The sequence below is a fragment of the Lissotriton helveticus genome, chromosome 10, assembly GCF_964261635.1.
Source record: "Lissotriton helveticus chromosome 10, aLisHel1.1, whole genome shotgun sequence".
NCBI classification, from domain to species: domain Eukaryota; kingdom Metazoa; phylum Chordata; class Amphibia; order Caudata; family Salamandridae; genus Lissotriton; species Lissotriton helveticus.
In genome coordinates this window covers 601,948,586-601,963,330 of record NC_136071.1, presented here as the reverse complement: position 1 = coordinate 601,963,330, position 14,745 = coordinate 601,948,586, and positions in this window count along the sequence as shown.

Below are 14,745 nucleotides of genomic sequence, written 5' to 3'. Positions count from 1 at the left end.
AGCTGATCCTATCCTTTACTAAGGATCCCAGTAAGGATGCTGCCAAATTTCGAGACAATCTATCTGCTCTAGCCATCTGGATGGAAATGAACTGTCTCCAGCTTAACTCATTCAAAACAGAGATCCTCCTTTTTGGCAGATACTCTTATCTATGGGGAGACAAGTGGTGGGACGGGGCGTGGCTTGGAAGCCGAGGGACATGGCTGCGTGAGCCCGGAGCTCCGCGCCCGATCCCCAACAAAATCCTGAATAAAGGCATGGAACCCGCTGTGTCTGGACGTTCCCTAACAGTACCAGACGTCGGAGGGCCACGGGAACCCCGGGAGCGGTGCGGATCAACGCTCAGAGGGCTCTGCGCCTTGCCATCGGAAGCTGCCGTGATGAGTTGGCCCAAAATGGCGGACGGGGCTCGGCAACAACTCATCGGACTCGGGAAAGGATCGGCGGCTCCCTCAGGGGCACCACATAAGCGGAGGGACGTCTGAGCCCGACAACTGAGTTCCCCGACAGCAACTGAGGAGCTGACTTTCACCGGCGAGTAATACCACGACCGGTAGCCAGCGGACGATAGGAAGCAGATCATCAAAATGGCAACCGCCCCCAACATCGGCAACAAAGGAACCCGCGGCTCCTGGTGAAGGTCGCGGACTACGGGGACCGGAGCGAGCTGGGAGCCTTGCCCTGGAGAATCGCCGTCAGGGGAGACATCGCAGGCGCCCCACTGAGGCGCCGCCCGACAAGCCCCCGGAAGGAGGTACAAGACGTGCCCGGTGACACCACGGGCGAATGAAGCGAGCCGGGAGGTAAGCGGGCGGGAGACACCCTCCGCTAGGAGAGAGCGACACTGACACAGCGCTGGGATCGGCGGCTCCGCTGGAACAGGGTGATTAGACGTGTGACCCGAATTGCACTGCTACCGGACCCCGGAGAAGTAATGTAACAGGGGCACATACGAGGGCGGCCGATCAGCAAGTAAGACAATATAGGAAGCGCACAGCCGCGGAGGATTACCGCAGTGCTTCTTGCGTGCATCCGCCCTGACCAGGGGGTCCTGGAACAAGCACTGCTAGCGGCAGGACTCTAGAGCAGTATAAAGCAGCCCAAACAGCGGACAACCCCATCCCATGCTGCAGAGGGACTAGGAGGCCAGTAAGATACTGGGATAAGGGCTCTACGTGGAAACGGGTGCCGGGGCATAGCAGTGGACTGGAGCCACGATCCACACTATACACGGAGCAGAGGAGTGAACGCTCGGTAGGGAAGAACTACAGGACTTTGATTACCCTGCCAGGTGGACCGCTAGGTGGTGGCACGGTACACTGACGTTGGGTGCAGTCGGACAAGGAACAAACCGCATTTTGGACGGGAGTGACCCCCCCCCGAGCTGACTGCCATCCCCTGCGACAGCTGCGACGAAGCGCTGGGCCACGGAGGGCCATTAGATCATCCTCAGAGGGAACCGGACTCGGGCGCAGAGTGCGCTTCTTCTACGAGAGTGCCGCTCGAGGCGAGCGCTGTGAGATTCTCCCGGGGCCCCACGAGCGCCGCAAGAGGTGCGCTGCTGGCTTGAGAATAGTACGAGATGGGGAAACCTAAGGGATGAGTGGATGGTGCGACCGGTTCTGATGTCCCAGACGGAACAACGCAGAGCCCAACGGATCTACAACAATTGCAGGACCGCATCCTAGAAGCCATTACGGCTACGAAAGACGCTTTGCGACAGGATATAGCCCAGGTGGCGTCGGGGCTGGGGCTCCTCCGCGCGGACCACGGCAAACTGAAAGACAGAGTCAAAAGCGCGGAGGGCACCCTGCAAGAAATGATACCGGAGCATAAGTCCATGGAGGGGCGATTGGTAGACGCACTCGACCAAATACAAGCGCTGGAACGGAGAGCGGAGGACGCTGAAAATCGCAGTAGACGCAATAATGTGCGCTTAGTGGGTCTGCCGGAGAAAATGGAAGGAGAAGACATGGTGGGATACCTTGACCACTGGCTGCGGACGGAAGTGGCGCCGGAGGGCCTTTCATCCTTCTTCACTCTGGAAAGAGCCCACCGAGTCCCAGCTAGGCCTCCCAGACCGGGCCAGCCACCCCGACCGGTGGTGATAAAACTGTTGCATTATAAAGACAGAGACTGGCTGCTACAAAGAGCCCGAGATGGAGGCCCATTTCAAGTGGATAATAGCAATGTGACATTGTTCCCTGATTTTACATATGAGACCCAGAAACTGCGAGCCTCCTTCCTATCGCTCAAACGAGAACTACGCGCAGAAGGAATAAAGTACTCGCTTCTTTTCCCGGCCAAGCTCAGAGTTGAAGTGGATGGCAAGGCGCTCTTCTTTATGACTTCAGCAGACGCCTGGGCGTGGTGGGACACTTACAAAGCTGGAACGGACGGGGCGAACTATAGGGCTGAAGAGGCGAAGCACCAGCAACCGGTGTGGAAATCGCAGAGACTCCGGAAGCGCCGGCAGAGATCAAGGAAACCGACAGAATCACAAACAGAAGAGGAGAGGAGAGCGGTGCTGCAGGCGGTGGTGGACCTGTCGGGAACGGGAAGCGCCCGCTCACGCAGAGGGTCGGAATCGGAGGATCATCGCACAGGGTCGGAAACGGACTTGTCGGAACGTGATGGGGCAAAGGGCCCGGTGGTGACACCGCAGACCTCGGAAGAAATTATTGAGGCCTAATGGCTGAGCCATTTCTATGAGCGGCTACCGGGGAAACTAGAAGTGCCTGACGCAGCAGCAAATACCGGAGCAGCTGGGGTACCAGTGAGTGACGTTGGGGGATTGTGAGGCGGGGGGATGGGTCCGTAATAGCCACCCTTGGGGTCGAGTAGCGCCCCATAGGCCCATAAGGCCACCGTAGTGCAGACTGCGGTTTAGTCGGGTGGCAGCGGGGGATTAGTTAACCACTGTTTAAAGTTTGGATGGGAGCTACTTTCTCGAAGTTAGGTCCTGTTCTGGGGGGGAGGAAGCCGGGGGCAGTTGGGGTGGATCTCGGCAAAGGCCATGGGAGGGGGGAGACGATTGTTTTGAGGCGGGGTTTGGGGTGGGGGGGAGCCGCTACGTATGCCTGGAAGAGGACTTGTACTAACAAATGCAGATTGTTGTGGGACTATGGCTAACTCTGGAGTGACGAAATGTGTGACCTGGAATGTGCGGGGACTACACACTATGGCTAGGAGGCACATGGTGCATGCCTATTTAGTTCGTAGAGGGGTTCAGATTGCGCTGCTACAGGAAACACACCTAACGTCAACACCACATACTCTGCATTCGCAAGGGGGGCGTTGATCTGGATCCGAGCGGGGGTTCCTCTCCAGGTGACTAGGCAGTTTATAGACCCAGAGGGAAGGTATGTGGCCATAGAGGGGAAACTTAGAGGCAGGGATATAGTGCTTTGCAGTGTGTATGCACCCAACGTTGACCAGTCGGCCTTCTTCACGAAGCTATCTGGGGCGCTGGCGAGTTACTTGGCAGGCCCTTTAATTGTGGGAGGAGACTTTAACTCAGTGGCGGACACTACTCTAGATAGATCTCACCCGCCGCTGAGAGCATCGCCAGTGCATCGATTAGCGAAGCGCAGGCTCGAATGGCAGAAGAGCTGGGAGCTGGTAGATGCCTGGAGAGCGCGACACCCTACCCTGCGGGATTACTCGTATTACTCTGGGCTGCACGACCTCCATGTCCGATTAGACACGTTCTAGTGCTCCCCGCTAGTGATCTCCACTGTGGCAAACGCTGAGTACTTAACTCGCTCGCTGTCCGACCATAATCCTCTCTTACTGACGTTAAACTGGGTGACTGAGTCCTCGCAGATCCCAACATGGCAACTACGCCCGGACACATTAGATGACCCTTTGTTTCGGGAAGCGCTAGGGGAGCGAATTACACAATACTTCGAGGTAAACGATGGCACCACAACCACCAGAGGGATGGAATGGAATGCCTTCAAGGTTGTGATCAGGGGCCACTGTATTGGGAAATATGTAGGGGCCCTCAAAACGCTTGTGGACGATTTGGGAAAGGCAGAGAAGGCCTTGCGGAATGCTGAGCTCGCGCGCCCTAATCGTCCTGAGCTCCAGGAACTGGTTAGTGAGGCCAAGGAAGCAGTAGCGGTGGAAATGGAGCGACTCCGGAGCTTCGACCATAAAAATTACTTGATCAGGGCGCACGCCGAGGGGGACAAGGCGGGGACGCTGCTTGCTTGGCTGGCTAACCCAACTAGGCGTAGCCACCCGATCTTGGCAATTGAGGAGGAAGGGGGGCGCATATGCAACACCCAAATGGGGATCTTAGACACATTTCGGTCATACTATGAAAAGCTTTATGAAAGAGGAATGGAAGGCCGCGAAGGTGAGATCGACACCTTTTTGGAGGGGCTGCAATTGCCGCAGTTAGATAAGGAACAGTCAGATGACCTGGGCAGGGATATAACACAGGGGGAGATAGGAAGCGCGGTGAAGCAGATGGCTCGAAACAAAACCCCGGGCTTGGACGGATTGCCCATAGAATTTTATAGCAAATATTTGGAACAATTAGCTCCGCGGCTCCAGGTAGTTTACAATGAAGCTAAATCTAGAGGTAAGCTCCCACAATTCATGCGGGAAGCCTTGATGATTCCGTTACTGAAGCCAGGGAGAGAGAAGACAAAGCCAGCCTCTTATCGCCCGCTGTCCATGTTGACAACGGACTACAAAATCCTGAGCACCATACTGGCTACTAGACTGCTGAGCCACATGACGGAGCTGATCCACAGCGATCAATCCGGCTTCATCCCCACGCGGAACACAACCATCAATATACGCCGACTGATACGATTAATGGGGACCCGATGCCTGAGACGCGACTGCCCTTGGTATTATCAGTAGATATTGAAAAGGCGTTTGACAGTTTAGAATGGGGTTACCTTTACAAGGTCATGAAGCACTTCAGCCTTGGCGATAGTTATATAGGTTGGACCAAAGTACTGTACACATCTGCGACGGCACAAGTCCGGATAGGCTCTCTAATATCGCACCAGTACCAGGTGTGCCGTGGCACTAGGCAGGGTTGTTCGCTATCCCCCCTGCTATTTGCTTTGGCGATGGAGCCATTTGCGGCGGTAGCGCGGATGGGACGTTACTACAAGGGCTTAATCTATAGAGGAGAACCGCAAGCCATTTCGCTGTATGCGGACGATCTTTTATTATTTCTGGAGGATGCCAATGAGGCGCTGGAAGGCGCGGTAAGGCTTCTTGAACTGTTAGGAAAGCTGTCAGGCTTAAAAGTAAACTGGTCTAAAACCTGTTTATTCCCATTGAGGCAGGGGGAGAGGCAGAGGCGCAACTAGAGCCACATTTCGGGGGGGGCTAAGAAAGAATTTCGGGGGGGGCTGAACTTTAATCAGTAGGCAGAGTGGAGCGCAGAGTCGAGCTGCAGGGGCTCTTACAAGGGCTGAAACAATAACAATGCCTAATTAACATTCAAATGGTCTTTAAACGACCTGTGAAACGTTCGGGTGCGGCTGTGTGTGTGCCCGGGATCTGTCTCATCCCGGGCTGCCACACACGACGGGGGGGGCTGAAGCCCGGTGAGTTCAATGGGTGTTGCGCGCCTGGGGAGAGGCGACCTGCTGATGGTCCATCGATCACCTGGGAGCCTACCTGTCTGAAATATTTAGGAGTGTATGTGTACCATACGGTATCCGATATGCTAGAGGGCAATGTGGGTCATTGCATCCGAGCATTGAAAGGGAATATGTCCTTCTGGGCCACTCTCCCGCTATCGGTGACCGGCCGCATCTCCTGTTGAAAATGATAGTTCTACCACGCCTCCTCTACTACTTCCGAATGTTGCCGGTGTGGATTCCTGGTTCTATTTTCCAGCAGTTGCGATCATTGCTAATATCGTTCCTATGGGGCACTGGCAGATGCAGAATCGCGCTAGATACGCTGATCCGGCCTAAGGATGAGGGGGGTATGGCGGTTCCAGACTTTGAGTTTTACTACCTAGCGGCACAATTACAGATCTTCACGCAGGAGGTAGCAAGGGTGTATTGAGGCCCGGAACAGGAGAGGAACAGGGGCACCCCCCGACATGTGCTCGCGTACATTACGCTACAGCAAAAGCTCACCCTCAAAGACTTGTCCCTAGAAGAGCAGACGTTCAGGCTCTGCTGGAATCGCGCACGGCGTAGAGCGGGAGTGCGGCGTATGTACGCACCTGAAATACCGCTGGGAATGGTGACAGCACTCCCTCATGGCGGCAACTGGTCGCGGTTGCAGGGATGGGAGGATGCGGGGCTGCAAATGCTGGGTGACCTGTACGAAGACGGGACGGTACTCCCATACCAGACCTTGCAGGACCGTTTCGATCTCCCGAGAGGAGACTACTTGATGCATGCTGCTGTGACCAGGGCTATACAGGCACACTGGGGAGAGGGTCTGCTAGAGCCCGCCACGTCCATGGCATGTCAATACATCATGATGGCAGCTGGTACATTCAAGGCAGTGACGTGTCTTTATTCTAGAATGGTGCGAGAACCTCTAAAACCTCTGACAACGCTGAAGGCCAAATGGGAACTAGACCTCCAGATGGAGATCCCTGACACAACGTGGGGGCAACTATTAAGGCGGGCGAGGAAGAGTACGAGTAACGCAAGCTTCCAATTGATTCATTTTTATATTCTCCATAGAGCCTACCTTACGCCAGGTAAAATCGGGAAGTATTGTGGGATCGAGAATGCGGCCTGCCCCAGATGTAGCACGGCAGGGGCGGACTTAGGACATATGTTGTGGGAATGCCCACACCTACAGGGCTATTGGCAGGAGGTTGGCGAGACATTGAATAACGCAACGGACAGGGAACTACAATACACTAAAGCAGTAGGAGTGCTGCATTGGTTTCCGCACACACCCAAGAATAGGATTACGAGCAAGTTTATCGATATGGGGCTGATACTGGCTAAGAGGGAAATAACCAGAAATTGGAAATCCAAAAAGGGGCCTACGCATAAACGGTGGCTCAATGAATGTCTCAAGTGGGCGGCGAGTGAAAGTACTTTAAGATACCAACTGGCCCGACGCAAAGCTGACGATAGGGCGCTAGAGGCGGCAGCGGCATCGGAGGCGCTAGTGCAGGCATTACGGAACAGTACGCTCGAAGAGGAGGAAGAGCATCCCAGCTTAGGAACTGACGACCCCACAAACACACCAGGAACACTTTCTTCGAGTATCCCGGATCACTCCTGACAGAGTTCAGAGATCAAACACACACAGTACTAGCAAATCCAGGCGTAGGAGCAGGCACAGGGAGTTGAGTGGGGGGGGGGGGCGGTCGGGGAGATTAGGAGTTGGGGGGGAGGAGGGGGTCTGGGGGGGAAGGAGGGATGAAAACTATAAAAGCAGATTGAAGAAAGTCTTGCATGGGATGTTGAAGGCGCTCAGGGATAATTACGTGGGGAGAGTCGTAGGTTGACGCCGCCCGACCCCCGGGTTGTGGGCTTATAGGCTGTGTAAACGAATTACCCAGGCATGAAACAAGTATTAATAACGACCATGCAAGACGCTCGCAAATGTAAGATGTGAATGTGATATGATTCTGCAATAAAAACGGTTTTACAAAAAAAATGGGGAGACAAGTGGTGGCCACCGACGTGGTGCAGTTGTCCAGTGCCCAAAACCGTCCTAAAAAACCTGGGTGTCCGGTTTGACAATGCCCTCTCCTTTGAGGACCATGCTAAATCCGTGGCTGGGACTTCCTTCAGCCTACTGCTTGGACTTAAATCCATATTGAGCTTGTTTGACTCCCACACTCGTCAGTTGGTCATTCAAGCCACGGTTCTGGCTATGCTGGATTATTGCAATAGCCTTCTGCTGGGATCCAATAAGTCCATCATCAACAGGCTACAACGCACCAGCCCGTGTTCTGCAGCCCGTATTCTCTTTGCTCTGCCTAGATATAGTTCTGTCTCAGGCTTGATGCATCGCCTTCACTGGTTGCCCGTGCAGCAAAGAATCCAGTTCAAAACACTTTGAATCACACACAAAATTATCACAGGACTCTGGTCCAGCTATTCAGAATATTCTTTGTCATCCCTACATCCCTACCCATGCCCTTCGCACCGCTGATCTACATCCCACTCATGTGCCGTGATTCAGTAGGGCTAGAGCAGGGGGGTGCTCGTTTAAGGTGCTTGCTCCCACCCTTTGGAATTCTCTGCCTCTTCCTATCAGAAATATCACCAATCTTCTATCATTTAGAAAGGCGTACAGACGGGCTCTTCTGGTGATCTAGCATCCCTTCATGCATCCACCCTCTCCTTTCTGCAATTAGCACTGAGATGTCCTTTTGCCAGGACACCCATGTGCTTTACAAATCTTTTAACTTTTTTTTAACTGAAGCAGAGAGAGGAGTGACAGGCTTTTTACTGGAGTATTAATGCCAGTCACATTTAGGTGAAGCATTTGAACCATTTACTAGTTCCTTGGGAAAAGCCAAGTTATACCGCACAAGCCAGTCAGTAGCGTAGTCCCTCTGTCGAGTCCGTGAAGCTGCCAACATCTGGGTCTCAAATGGCAATAAATGAGTTGACGAGTGTAGGGAAAGGGGGGGGGGTAATTCAGAACAGGGCAACTGATGCGTTCCCCTCCTGGGAACACTATGACAATAGTAGAAGGGGTCCATGTTGTTGGCAACCAATTAGATCCCCTCGAGCTTTGGAGTATGAGCGGAGCACCACCGCATAATAAATAGAGTGTCAACTACAAGGGTGCTAGGCTGCCAGGGCCTCTTGGGACCAAAGCAGGGATGCACCAGGGATTTCGTAACTGCACTGGGTGTTGTCATGTTGAGAGCGGGCGGGTCGCCCTGCCTTCATGCATTGTCAGGGTCTGAGGTGCTATCCTGACACTAAAGTTGCAGCAGCAGGGCTGTTCTCTCCTTGTGGCACTCCGTCTCCATATGCTTACCAGAGTGCTTCTTTGCTGAATGGGTGGGGCTGTCTTGATCTGGTAGATGAGTGTGGTGGGCTTAGCTGCTTTGGCTGAGCGCCCTCCTCTTCTTGCAGTGCCTCTATACCCAGCACCAGTGGGCCACCTCCAAGGTGCGGACTGAATGGATCTAGTTGTTCCAGATAAAGATGAGGTGGAGGGGATGACCCCACCTATACTAGAGGAACTCGGTGGCAGGTTGGAGTTACCTGCTGCGCTGTAGTGTTATGGGGATAAGTCTTGGAACAACCACACCTAAGCACCCTCTAAGTCAATAGCATTTCGGTCTTGCACCACGGACACAATGACTTCCTTTTGGCAGTAGAAGTTCAGGCAGGTCAAAATATCCTGTGGCCAACCCGGTGCCCCATCAGGCCGGCCCGATGTTTGGCGCAATTAATTTTTGAACAGAGAGGACTCGCAAGTTGGGAATCCTGTTAATGAATTCGCCCGCTGTCAAAATAAGATGCCGGGTGAACTGCATTAAGCTTTTTCCTTCCCTGGACCGGTGAAAGAATATCCATTTGAACTTTGCCCAAATCTGCTTCTTACAGAATAGCCCTGCATTCCCGGTGCCATTTACTGTGTCCCGATAGATGTAGCGATATCGGCAAGATACGTTACCTTTGTGCCCCTCGTCCTGATGAGGCCCAGACGAGACGGGTTGAAACGCGTAGACTTTGTAGATAAAAGAAGCCCTTACAATTTGACTCTGATAAAACAGAAATTAACAACACTGTGTACCATAGAAAGACCTATTATTTCCCAGATTGGTGTTGCTAGCAGGGCTATCTTGTTGAAACGGGTTGCGAACCATAGTTGTGTACATTCATTTTTGTCATGCAGTCCAGTATTTCAAACCAGTGGGCATCAAGTTCTTCCTCGCATTAGTCGTTAACCTGCTCCAGGGAATCCACCCTCTGTCCCATTTCTCCCAGTTCCTTCTGGATATCTTTGAAGTCTGCTGCCATGACATGTTTGAGTGCAGCAATGTCGTCCCTCAGGGCACCAAAACTCTCCAGAAAAGCACAGGTGACGGGTGCTTCATCCTCCTGAGGGTCTGGGTTATTCGCATTCGTGGCCGGGGAAGCGGTGCCAGCCATGCTCCAGGAGGACCGCGGCTCTCGCAGGTGCGTGCAAGGGTGCCAGTCTGGGGAGGGGACAGCAAACTGTATAGTAAACCACCGTAGAGTGAAGCTGGTGGCGGCCCCTTTTAGTGATATTGCGTGTTGTGAGTTTTCTCTTTGTTAATTTTTTTTCCCTCAATACACTGTTTTTTCATGGTTGATGAGCTGGTGAAATCGAACACAAGCTGCCCATTAGCAAAGAAGGCTTCTTTGAGCTGAAAGAGATTTTAAGGCACTCGGTGTTTCAGAAAATATCACCACTCCCACAGCTAGGCACTATCATGAATGTGTAAACGACGGCCTTGTACTAAGTACTGGGGTACTAAAATACTTTCCTGTCCTCTTGTTTCACTTGTATGGAGGAAACTGGGGAGCGTCATCCTTCAAAGCATTTCCCCAAAAATGACGAAGCAACCTGTAAATCCAGTCCCTGTATTAGAAACTTAAGAGCCCACTTTGGACCTTATGTAATAAATCCCTATACAAAAGGAGTGAAGAACCTCCGCTGTTTCATTCATCAAATCCCCGACATCCCATAATCTTACAGGCACACACCAACCTCCTCATGGTCGCCTTCGTGGGGCCCAAAGGTGGTCAACCAGGGGTTTCTCATGCGTTCCTCTGCTGTCCCTGCTTCCTTTTCCTGATAATCGCCCCCCCCCCCCAGTGTGGACTGCTCTGCCACTCGTGGTCTTGGACTTCCCAGAAGTACCTCAGGTGGGCCGGAATCACCGCTGAACAGGGTTGGGCCCACGCCAGACCTCTCCCGCTGCTATCACTAGCGGGGCCTGGCTTTGTTCCCGGCCCCGCGTCCACACCACAGACTGCATCCGGGCTGCACAGCAAGCATGGCCCCCACCGTGGAACGCAGCGTCCTCTATCCAGAGGCTCCTTGCAGGTGTGACAAGCACTAGAACGAGGCAGCTGTCCACAACTTCTTTATTAGCAAGAAAGGCCACTTTATTAAGACAGGTGCAAAGTAAAATCTTTTCCAAAAAACATCTTGCCATTCATTTTAATAAACCAAATCCCCAAACTTAACTTAGCATCCCTACAAAAGATGAACCCCAACAAAGTTAACTCAACCAAACCCAGAAGGAACTGACTCCTGTTGATACCCCCCTCTATTCCTTTTACTGTGTACCCCACCTCCCCTCTTTGAGGATGGACAAACCCGCTCCAGGCTGCCCACCCCCCAGAAAATTCTGCCTACCAATTTGAACCTTGAAGCTAAACCTGTCTTAGAGTGGCAACTGGTGTAAGACAGATCTGGCAGTAACCAAAGCAGACAAAACAATACCTAAACGGGACCATAGAAATAGAAAAAAGAGCGAAGGGTGGGTGGGACAAAATCTCGACCTCCGCCTCCCGCCTCCCGCCTCCCGCCTCCCGCGGGGACAGCGTCTTTCCCACCCTTCCAGGCCCCTATAAATAACTCTCCACCCGCTCACTTCTCCATTCAACTTAATCCCCCCGCACCTGGTGGCCACTCCTCTGCGTGAACAACCCAGGGGGAGACCGGCTCGCGCCCTGCTTCCCTGGGTCCCCCGTCGTGCAATAACTCACTGGCCACAACTTCTTTTTTTTTTTTTTTTACTTTATTTTCAAACTTTTCCAGTTATATTACAAAGTGACAGCGCATCCCACACATAAAGTACTCAATATAATAGCCGGTGCTTTCTCGACTGCTTGTGATCAGAATGATACTTCGTTATACATGACATTTACATACACATATCGTAAGCAATTCTTACAGGGTCCCTACATTGGAAACAATCTGCAAATATTATCATAGTATGTACACTGTATAGGCTCATCCTTTTTCACCATAGGAGATCTACAGTCATCAGCCCTTGTGCTCATCCCATCCCTTAACAATCAGAGCGAGGATCAGGTACTTCACAGTGCAATTCGTTGGCATCTCCAACCTCACCTTCCCCTCCCCCTCCCTCTCCGTCAGCGCGTCCCTGCTGCAATATGTAGGCCTGAAGTGGTCCCCATATGTCTTTGGGCCTCGAGGACATTGGTTGTGTTTCAGCATATATTCCAACCTTTTCCTGACAATGTGTCATATCACGTATCCATTCCTTGAACTTAGGGGCTCTCCCCCTCCCCCATCTGCACGCTATTTTACGTTTAGCTAATAGCAAAGCAATATCCATGAATTTCCTGCTGCCTGTTGGTATATGTGCCGTGTAGCCTAGGAGCATAATGATAGGGTCCTTCTCAAAGCCAACATTCAACATGTTCCTCAGTACTTCATGTATCTGCTCCCAGTATTGCCATATGAGTGGACATTCCCAGGCCAGGTGGTAAAATCCAGCCCCCGGTTGTTTTCATCTTTCACACTGGTCGGTGTCTGATAGTTTGAATCTATACTTCCTTACTGGTGTGTAATAAACTCTGTGCAAAAATTTGTAATGTATAATCTTAAATCGACTGCTTGAAGTAATACGTCCCGTTATTTCGCAACAGTACTCCCATTGGTCATCAGTTATCTCTTGCCCCAAGTCTGCACTCCAGTGTTGCCTGGCCGAACCCGTCACCTCTGGGGCGTGCGTACGGAGACTACCATATATTTCAGATACAATGTGCGTTCCGTCAGTACTACCCAACAGGACGTTCAGGGGCGGCATACCCTCCGGCTCCCGTGGGTAATCAGGCAGGAGAGTCTTCATTCCCTCTCGTAACCGTATATAATAAAAGAGGTCTAGAGGACTATAAACAGTCTCTCCAAAGAATTGTTCCTTGGTCCGAAACTCTCCATTCACAAACAGGTCTCCCCATGTTGTCCGCTGAAGACGTTTGCACATTTTTTGGAAGCCAGTTTCTTGTATCACAGTCACTTTGGGGTGGTACGTCAATGGCATACTCTGCGCGTACAGTAGGGGAATCCGCAACTTGTGCAATATTCTCTGCCAAGCCTCGATAGTGCATGACACAGTGGTCGGAGGTGTCTCAAGGACATTGACAGGTCCGTAAACGATCCCGCTTAGTGGTAAAGGTTGTACAATCCAGTCTTCAGCTGCTAATTGCGGCATATATCGCGTGGGCTTGACCCAGTGATAGAGATAATGCGCTTGAGCGCTCAGATAATATGCCTCAAAATCAGGGATATCGAAGCCCCCCTTGCTATACTGCTGTGCCATAACCTCCCATCTGAGCCTCGGTTGCTTCCCTCCCCAGACCAGTCTAGTCAGTTCTGATTTCATAGTTTTGAAAAAGAAAGCCCCAGGGTGGTATGGTATATTTAGGAAAAAATACAGTAACCTAGGCAGCACAACCATTTTAATTAGCAAAGCTCTTCCTGCCATAGATAAGGGCAGCGCATTCCAGCAAGTTATGGTGTCCTTAAGCTTCATCATAGCCGTGCCATAGTTCATTCGTAACGTCTCGTCCTTGTCTCTCGAAACCCGGATCCCCAGGTATTTAAGATCGGAATGGCACCATTCAATAGGGTAATCTAATGGAAATTCGGACACTGCTTGGGTCAGTGGAAAAATCTGTGATTTGCTCCAATTCACAGTGATGCCCGACAGTCTGCCAAAGACTAAGAATTCCCTCAGTAAGGCGTTTAGCCTGTGATGTGGATCAGTGATATACAACATCACGTAGTCCGTGTAGAGCGAGATCAAGACCTGTCGTTGGAGGCATCGGAATGCACTGTCTCTATGTAATTGCCATATTCTGCAGGCCAGAGGTTCAATTGCAACAGCAAAGAGAAGGGGGGATAATGGGCACCCCTGTCGAGTGCCTCTGGTTATAGATACTGCAGTTGAAAGACGATCATTCACCAGTATTCTGGCAGTAGTTTTTTTATATAATAGTTGCACCCACTCGAGAAATATAGGTGGGAAACCCATCTTTTGCAGGTAACACCACTCTACGGAATCAAACGCCTTAGAGGCGTCCAAAAACACAGCAGCATGCGGAAATTCCGGTGCTACCGTCTGCGTGAGAGAAAACAGGGTGCGGAGGTTATGACTAGTCGCTCTTGTCGAGACAAACCCTGATTGATCCGGCAGCACTATTTGAGTCATCAGTAATGACAGTCTCGTACCCAGTACTTTAGCCAAGATCTTTGCGTCACAATTAATTAGGGACAAGGGGCGGTAGGAATCACACTCCGTGGGCTCTTTCCCTGGTTTCAGAAGAGAAGTGATCACCACCTCCCGCATGGATTGTGGCAGTGTACCCACCTCAATGGAGTCTTCTAAAACTTTGCGTAGCACCGGTGCCATAATGTCTATATAGCATTTGTAAAATTCTGCCGGTAGACCGTCTAGTCCCGGCACCTTACCGTTTTTTATGGACATAATCGCTTCTCTGATTTTGTCTAGGTCCAGTGGAGCACTTAGAAACTGTCTGTGCACATCGCTTAGCCAACATAAGGCCACGTCTCCCAGGAAGCTATCGAAGTCTAATTTGCTTGAAACCTGTGTAGTGTGTAATCCTTGGTAATGCCCGGTTAGTACTTCCATGATGCGGACATTGTCCCTACATATCTCCCCATTACTGTCAGTCAGTTCTAGTATAGTATTGGTGCCTATCGTATGTCTTATGATTTCAGATAAGGCCTTTCCTGGGCGTTCACCCTCCCCATATTTCCAAACCACCCAGTATTTACTTCGGAATTTCG